This window comes from Engraulis encrasicolus, chromosome 9 (assembly GCF_034702125.1).
Source record: "Engraulis encrasicolus isolate BLACKSEA-1 chromosome 9, IST_EnEncr_1.0, whole genome shotgun sequence".
Classification (NCBI taxonomy): Eukaryota; Metazoa; Chordata; class Actinopteri; order Clupeiformes; family Engraulidae; genus Engraulis; species Engraulis encrasicolus.
Window position 1 is genome coordinate 18,688,281 of NC_085865.1, and position 10,000 is coordinate 18,698,280.

A 10,000-nucleotide genomic window follows, 5' to 3' on the forward strand; every position below is an offset into this window, starting at 1 on the left:
CAATATGTGTTGTGGAATATACAAGAATACGAAATACAAACATTGTTTTTGGGTGATTGAACATCTACGTGTATGAATCATGGAAGTGCGTAACAATGATCTGTTCTTCTCACAGATAACGTGTGAGTGTGTGTGAGTGTTTGTGTGGGTGTGTGTGAGTGAGAGAGAGGAAGAGAGAATGAGAGAGAGAGAGAGAGAGAGAAAGAGAGGGAGAGAGAGTATGCCAGTGTAATGACCTTTTCCAGGAGAATTGGCTGCAGGTTAGGTGGTATTGTCCTGATAAATATTTGACACATCATTGTTCCTTTCATATTCATATCCACCACAATGGCAATTACGCATGCACTCACCACACAACCTCTCTCTCTCTCTTTTTCTCTCTTGCTCACACACACTGTCTGTCTGTCTGTCTGTCTGTCTGTCTGTCTGTCTGTCTGTCTGTCTCTCTCTCTCTCTCTCTCTCTCTCTCTCTCTCTCTCTCTCTCACACACACACACACACACACGCACACACTGTCTCTCTCTCTCTCACCACACACACACACACACACACACACACACACACACACACACACACACACACACACACACACACACACACACACACACACACACACACACACACACACACACACACACACACACACACACACACACACACACACACACCAGCAACACTAGCTCCCTGGCGATTCAAAATCCTTCATCTCGCAGTCAGTTCAAGGTTCAGTGCCAGCGGTGACAAGCTGACGGTGATGCTGCCGAGACCAAAGCAACATCGTCTGTGATTTAAAATGCTCGTCACTGCGTGAGCACCAATAACACTCGTGGCAGCCTGGACACCAAGGTAAAATTGGCTTTTCAAAACCACGGAATCCCCCAACCTATTTTTTTTTTAATGCATCATTTATCAACAAAAACACAAGTGGCTGCCATTAGTGTGTTGTGGATACCATCATGTCCGGAGACCTCAGCAGTGCTTAATTCTATGGATGAGCCTTTTGGGCCACCGTAGAATCCGAGCCAGACCAAGGCTAAGGCATCTGAGGGGTTGCTTTAGAAGTGTGCAATGATACGGTTGCACTCTCTGCTGGTCCCCCATTTGTTAAAAACCCTCTTGTGTCAAGGCTTGTGTGATGGTGGGCTCCAAGGCCGAGAGAGAGAGAGAGAGAGAGAGAGAGAGAGAGAGAGAGAGAGAGAGAGAGAGAGAGAGAGAGAGAGGGTGAGAGTGAGTGAGAGTGAGCATGAGTATGAGAGACAGTATGAGAATGAGAGACATATACGGATGACATGGCATGTGAGAGAGAGAGAGAGAGAGAGAAAGAGAAATAATCTATTGGGCACAAGGCAGTGGATTCAAAGAGGCCAGATGAACCCCTCTACACCCCGGCAGGGATTCAGCTCTTCCACTATGCAGCTGAAATATGAATTGTGTGTCAGGTGCGCTGAAGGTTTTTCCTCGCTAGTCATATCAGTTTAGTTCATTTTGCAGTGCGCCGCGAGAGTCCGAATCGATACTGCTAAGTTCAGCAGCGATAGTAATGGATTCTCAAGGCTTTTGAGAGTGGTATTTGCTAATGAGGACCTTTTAAATGTATACATGTAGTCTTATCAGAGATTTCCCATATGGCATTGCAAGCATACAGTACATTGCATATCAAGATGGATTTAAGCAGCTCCTAAGTTTGCAAATGAAAGAGGCCTCATCAGTCGAATGTTATTTTGTGTTCATGGGGATTCAATTAATTTACTAGAGCAACTTTGGTGTTTGAAGGTTATGACATTTAATAGTTGCCTCTGACATTATCCAAATTTCAAAACAGCTATTGATGTTCATGCAGATATTTTGTAATACGATGAAAAATCCAAAGTTAAAAAATTCTCTTGTTTACCACATTTCAGAGGACTTTTATCTCCTGACAGATTCATAAGGTGTCAAGGACGCCATAACCTATTTATTTGACCTGCTTTCCAGCATGAATATTTCCCACTTTGCAATCACGTTCATTCTGTAAGCAAAAAAAAAGTTCTCAATGTGCTACTACCTGAAAACGAACGGATGATAGAAAATCAATCTGATGCATTAGAATACACAAACATTCATTTTGTTTTTTCTAAACATCTTATCACTTAGGCAAACATTAAGTTTTGATTTTTCTCTGCTGCTTCAGTGGAAAGCACGGTCTGTGGTGATATAGGCCTAAGTGCTTTGCAAACTTGCCTTGTTTCTCAATGCAGTTTTATCTCAAGTAGTAAAGAATTCACCTGCAGCATGATGAGAAGAACAAATCCAAGTGTAGCTTAAACATAGCCTACCCTATCGACGTGACCTGGGTGGGTGTAGTAGTGGTGTGTCGTGCTGCATATCACCTCCTATGGCCTGTGGGGGGAGGGAATGGTGAGGGTTGAGGGGGATGAGGTGGAGGGTGAGGGGCCTGGAATTAGTAAGGCTGCATAAAATAGCTGAAGGGGGTGTGGGAGGAGTGAGTTGGGGGAGAGGGGGCGTAGATGCTGCAATATTTGTCAGATGGAAGGAGGGGGGGGGGGGGGGGGGGGCACGCGGAGATGAAAGGGGTGTTGGGAGGGTGGGAGTTGTTTGTTTGTGTTTGAAGATAGGTGTGTGTGTGTGTGTGGTCGTGCATGCATTCGTGGGTGTGAGTGTTTGACTGGGCATATGTGATATACTGCTCTATATGAATCATTTGTGTGTGTGTGTGTGCGTGTGTGCGTGCGTGCGTGTGTGCGTGTGCGCGCGCGCAGTGTGCGTGCATATGTGTGTGCCTGTGTGTGTATGCCTGAGTGTGTTCCTGTGTGTGTGTGCGGGTGTGCAGTGTGCCTGCATATGTGTATGCCTGTGTGTGTGTGTATATGTGTCTATGTGTCTGTGTGCGTTGAGGTGGCAAAAACAAAGGTGGAAAAATTGGATGTGGGATGTGCAATGTGCACAAGTCATGGGGACGGACAGCCAGGGTCTCAAAAGCACCCAGGTGTGTGTGCGCGCAGCGTGTGTGCGTCCATGCTTGCGCGTGCGTGTGTGTGGGTGCGTCTGTGCGTGCGTCTGTGTGTCTGTGTGCGAAAGGAAGGGCATAGTAGGTGTGGGGGATTTAATCTGAGCGGAGTTCATCCAGGCAGACGCACACAAGAGACCCATACGGCGATCCAGAGCAATATCAGAGAACACTCCCCCACATACACACACACACACACACACATACACACACACACACACACACACACACACACACACACATACACACACACACAGACACCACAGCACAGACAGGCCACGGAGAGGACACGGACACACACACACACGGAGACACACACACACACGCAGACAGACAGACAGACAGACAGACAGACAGACAGACAGACAGACAGACAGACAGACAGACAGACAGACAGACAGACAGACAGACAGACAGACAGACACACACACACACACACACACACACACACACACACACACACACACACACACACAGATACCGCCCCCACCCCAACACACACACACACACACAAACACACACACACACACCACTCACACACACACAAACACACACACACACCACTCACACACACCCGTCCCCTAAGGCCATATAGCCCCCACTGTATTTATCACATACAATAATGAAACAAAATAGACTTGTCTAAGCTCACTGATCATTAAAAACACTCATTAAATGTCATGCACTTTAGGGCTGTGAACAAGTCTGTGTTGGCAGAACGCAGCAATCTCCCTAGTGCACTTATGCAAATTGCCTCTTCTGACCGATCTCATTTTTCATTTCCCTCAACTTTTTCATTGTTTTGCAGTCCATACAGAGAAACTAAAACTGTTCCTCTACAGATATGGTGGAGATAAACACACAGGCCCTTTGCCTGAAAAACAAATTACCCCGCGCCATTAAAATCCTGCCCCCTGTATCAATGCTCTATGGCTCAGCATGTAGGAAAGTCAAGCCAGTCTGCCTCTCTGTTTAACATTAATAGAAGCAGGCGAACCTGGGAGGAGACACAGATATTGCTCAGATGTTCTGGTGGATCTTGTTGCAGGAAGGGCAAGATGGAGATTGGTCAGTGTATTGTGTGTGTGTGTGTGTGTGTGTGTGTGTGTGTGTGTGTGTGTGTGTGTGTGTGTGTGTGTGTGTGTGTGTGTGTGTGTGTGTGTGTGTGTGTGTGTGTGTGTGTGTGTGTGTGTGTGTGTGTGTGTGTGTGTGTGTGTGAACATGCTTGATATTATTATTATTATTCCATCTCCATCTGGTGCTGTTAATGTGCTCTCTCTCTCTCTCTCTCTCTCTCTCTCTCTCTCTCTCTCTCTCTCTCTCTCTCTCTCTCTCTCTCTCTCTCTCTCTCTGTATGTCTGTCTGTCTGTCTGTCTCTCTGTCTTTTTCTGTGTGTGCGTGTGTGTGTGTGTGTGTGCGCGTGGCGCATGCGTGTGTGTGTGTGTGTGTGTGTGTGTGTGTATGTGTGTGTGTGTGTGCGTTTGATATGTGTGCCACCCTCAGTGGCCCTGCTGTTGTGGCTAGGGCATTTTGTCTGTGGCACCTCGTCCCCACCGTGTCACACCGAGGTGACAGATGTTAACACGGGCAAATCGAGCTATTGATGAATGGCGCGTGGCACGCGCTTGTCAGGTGGCGGCGGCGGTGGCTAAGTGGCTGATTGGGATTCTGGAGCTCCGCCTGACCGGAGAAGATCATCTGGCGGCCAACCAGGGGGTCACCAGGGGCAACCGAGAGCTGACCTCCATTCAGCCGTAACCTAGATCTCACGACGCCAAGCCCATGAGAAGAGGCGAGCTTAAAAAGCTTTTAGATGAATACAGGAAGCAAGCACACAACAAAACCTGCCTCTCCTCTCCTTTTTGTCTTGTGTTGGTTGGTTGGTTGGTTGGTGGGAGGCTAAATCTCTCAGAGGAGGATTCAAACAGAACACGGAATTCCAGACTCTTGTTAGAAATACACAGCGGTTCAGGGCCAGAGCACTTACGCAAGTGGAGCTGTGCTTTGTATGATTTCTGAAACACAACATCTAATAACAAGATAGGAAAACAGAAGATATGAGAGTCCATTTAGCTTTCATGTCTTTTTATTTCAAGTACCTATTCTTCTGCCTGTATGCCATGCACTTATTGCCTGTCCCATCTATACAAAATTAACACAAAACACATTGTAATGGGGGTTGCTGAGGTGGGGGGGACGAAGAGGCTGTGGATTGAATATGTGTGAATGTGAGTGAGTGAAAGAATCGTGCTGTAACATGTCTTGTATCGTCTGTATTGTCCAGATTTAAGAAGATCCTGTTGAAAACGAGATGTCACATCTCATGAGGCACTCCCCATGTGTAAATAAATAAGTATATAATAAGTGAATAAAATAAATTTTATTTTTCTTGCAGCCAGGTATACAGGTTATGCTGAGAGTGCTAGTTGCTGGCAGGGAAGTTAGAAGCCTTTCTGTGTTGTTACAGAGTGTCAATTGCACACTCAGAGAGTTGGATCAACGTTATGAATGTTAATACGACTCTCTTAAGTGTTGATTTTGTACTGTAAAACTTACAGTGTACCCAGGGTAACAGTGGCAGACACTTTGGGCCGATCCGGCTGCTGATACAGTGAGTGCTTCACTTCACTTCCTCCCAAATGAAGAATGCCACAAGGCTGGCTCAATGCCTGCCCACAGCCCGAAGCAAGCAAGTAAAAACAAGTGTTCCTTCCCCCCCTCATTATTATTCTTTTTCATCCTCCTACTCTTGCCAGAAAGATTTCTTCGCCGGGCAACTGGGATCTCTCAAACTGCTGGTCCAGGAACAACTGGATTTCATGGAAGCTTAGGTAGAAACACACGGCGTGCGTCTTTATCGGTCCGACGAGACGAAACTTTCAAACGCGCCGCTCTCACGAGGGAACGCCGCTCACGGCACAACAGTACGAGATCGCCAGAGTGGAACAGCGCCGCAATCTGCTCGCCGAGTCTGTTTTTCTCTGGGAAAAAAAGCGAAAAGAGGGAAAAAACACAAACAGGAAAAAAACTATAACTGTCAGTGCTTACAATTAATAATGAGAGCTGCCTTTTGAACTGTATTAAGCTGTGTGGGTGTTTGTGAAAACCTGTCATGTTGTTTTGGCAGGCCACGTTACGATCATCATTACGCCTGTCAATCATCTCGGACTCATATGGCAGTTTTGTCATGAAACGGATCACGCTACAGTGAGATTGTATGCTTGTTTGATTTTGTGGGTGTTTCTTATCTGGATGTTTTTTTCTATCTTACAGTACGTGGTACTGTATGTACTGAACTTATTTACAACAAGGAAGAGGCTCTCAGTACAAGCTGTGCATCTGACTAGGGATGGTGTTTGCCTGTGTGTGGTGGGGGGGTTGGAAATGAAGATATGTGTAGGAGAGATGTGAAGTTTGTGTGTGTGTGTGTGTGTGTGTGTTGTGTGTGTGTGTGTGTGTGTGTGTGTGCGTGCGTGCGTGCGTGCACGCGTGCGTGTGTCTGAGAGAGTGAGAGGTCAGGGCAATGACCACTGCCATCCGTGCTCATAACTGGACGAGCGATTTTCCGCTTTGCGAGGTGGAATAATTCGAAAGGCAACCGGGGCAGTGTTTGGTTTTTTCGAAATGCCTTGATCCTTTGGGTTGGATCAAAGTTACACCTTTGATATATTAACCCCTTGATGTGTGCATGTACTTGCGCGTGTACGCGTGTGTGTATATGAGTGTGAGAGCGTGTGTGTTTATACCTGTGTGTGTGTGTGTGTGCAGGTATTCACTGTCTTTTGAACCAGATGGTCTTGCAGCTCCACGCTGAGTCAAGAGCATCTCCCACCTGTGGTTTTAATTATGGCGCAACGACGGCAGAAGCAGTGGAGCAGGGAGAGACGCTAGACCCAATCACTGACCCTCGAAGCCCACCACCCTCTCCCCACCCTCTCCGCCACAGGTACCTGGGTACAGCCCCATATGGGGGAGGGGAGGGGAGGGGGGGGGGAATACACAGAAGGAATCACAATGATGAAGGCTGAGGAGAAAAATAGAAGCTCCACTACGTTTTCCACTGTGCCGTGATATGCGGGCGTGGATGCACGGCACTGTGACACGAGCGCCACACGCCCCAAACCAGCCCCAGGCTCGGCAGGCGCGTCGCAGGGTCGTGCTTTTAGAGATGATAGCAGAGTATCCATTTCCTCATTCTGTCGTGAGTGATGTTTTTAGATGCGTCCTAGCATCTCTATGAAAGGGTATGTCCGTCTGTCTGTCTCTGTTTCTGTCTGTCTGTCTTTCTGTCTGTCATTCAGTCTGTCCGTCTGAAACGCATTCTTCAAATTGTTATGCCCTCCTGTGTCCACAAGGTGGCAGTGCATAGACGGACACATCTTTGTCCGCCTGTCAGAATTGTTTGTATACATTCACGCAGGGCCGCTGACAGCTTTTGGTGGGCCCAGGACAAAGTCATTTGAAAGGGCCCCCTAACCAATACATACAATGTAATGGGGAGCCAATTCTATCTCCCTGGGCTCAGGACACTTTGCCCCCCCCCCAATGTCAGAGGGCCTGCATTCATGTATGCACGTCATGTACGCATGTAAACACACTCCCAGCCCAGACTCGACTTTTTGTTGCTGCTGAGAAAACGACACCGTATCTATTTCCTCTTCCTGTTGTTGTTGTTGTGTGATGTTTTCGCACACCTTCACTTCTGTCTGTCTTGTCTTGTCTCTCTCTCCACCCAGGCAGGCGCCCATCCAGCCAGATGCCTCCTCTGCATCCACAGATCTGCTGCCATTTGGGATGCAAACAAGACTCCCCACTCCCTTCAGACTTTACTTATATACGGGCAGTCTGAGCCAAGCCGCGTACGTAGCCGGGCCAGCGGTGGGCCGGGCGTGGCTGGAATCCCGCACGACTGACTGTTTTTGTCAAGCTATCCGGGGTATGATTTGCGGTGACAGGTGTGAGTGTCTTGCTGGATAAACCCACATCGGATTAAGCTCCTGCTCACAGCTCCCTGTGTCTTGTGGTGGATGGACCACCCCCTGTGATATTCGTCTCTCTACACCAACACCACCACCCCCACCACCACTACCCAGACCCTCCTTCCCTGTTTCCTCCGTCTCCATCTTCACTCCCTTCCCATCAACCCCAAGCCACCACGCCGGCCACCCCCACCCCCCGCCATGACCACATCACACCCCCACCAGTCTAGAGTTCACATCACCACATGCGCCGCACGCACACGCACACACACACACACACACACACACACACGGGCGCACACACACACACACACACACACACACACACACACACACACACACACACACACACACACACACACACACACACACACACACACACACACACACACGTGTACACACACACACACACCAAGACACACACACAGACTCAGACGTGTGCACACACACACGCACGCACAGAAATGTACAGGTGTATTTCAACACAAATGCATACACACAGGCACGCACGCACACACATACACACGTACACACGTACACAGGCACACAGACACAGACGCTAGCTGACCCCCCACAGCACCTCTCATCCGTTCTCTCCTTCTTTTGACATTCCGCTTCCCTCCGCCAATCCGGAGGTCCTGGGGAGTGGGAGGGTGTTTCTCCATCTTGAAGTGTAATCCCCTCTCTTCCCAAAAAAGGAAAGAAGAAAAAAAAATGAAGGAAGGGAAAAAGGAATAAAAAAAAATTACAGCTCAGCAGGGTTCTACCTCACAGAGATCCCCTGTCTGGCCAAGTCCATAAGAAGAAGGTGCCTCCTGCCTGCAATCCTTCACTTCCCTGGTTAGGGTGCCTTGAGTGATGCCCGTGGACCAGAGCCAGTTTTAACACTAAGAAGGCTAAGCAGTTGCCTAGGGCCCCACCAAATTTCCCCATTGTAGCCCCCCCCCCCAGCAGTCAGCCTGCTATGACAAATACCAGCAAATGTAATTCAAAAGGGCCCCATGTCTATATTTTGCCTAGGGCACCCAACTGGTTAGAACCGCTGTTGCCTTGGACAAGCACTGTGTGCCAGCGGCTGTGCCGGAGAAGAGAAAGACTCTTCAACATGAATGTAGTTCAGGGTCTGGTGTGGAATCTGAATCTGCCCATAACATGAAAGCCCTGAAAAAAGGAGGGTTACACTTTACTTCGCGCTGGCGTCATACGCATAACAGTGTCAGCGTCATACCACAGTCATACCACAGTCATGGATGAATTATAAATATTATGTCAATGTCATAAACATTTTATGGCCAGAAAAAGTTGACATTGTTAGGGCTGTCTTTACCATAAGCAAATGTCACTTAATGTCATAAACAGTCATAAATGTTTTTGACATAGACTCTAGACCAGGGGTGTCAAACATACGGCCCGCGGGCCGCATCCGGCCCGCCAGAGGGTTCCATCCGGCCCGGATGAAAAAAAAAAAAAAAAAAAAAAAAATGTTTTTATTTTTTTTTTACTTTTTTTTTTAAATGAAATAACCGAAATGCGCAATTACGGCCCTCGGGGCAAAATCGAGACCTGCATGACATTAACCCAATGGTCCCTCTGTTACACTGTATATATGTAGTAAAGTGCACATCACACTTCTATTATAAATAGTGAATTTGTACTGTAACAGGCATTTGATAAAGCTCATATATTATAGACCTCATATACAGAGATAAAATGTTAATACTTCTTCTTCGTATTGTATTGGTATTGGTTGTAATTAAATAATAAATATAATTGGATTTGTATTGGTTCCTATTAAGCTCAAACTGGAAACGGGATGTTAGAATGCGTGAAAATGCAGGAAATTACATATGAGAAATGCAAAATTTTCTGGGGGAAAACCCCCAGACCCCCCGCCAAAATGAACTGTCCCATATTTAATTAATTGACGGTTGGCAATGAATGAATGAATTCAAGGAAATTTTGCATAGGATTATCAGTATTGCATTGCTTTCTACATATTCAACACACTTAAAAC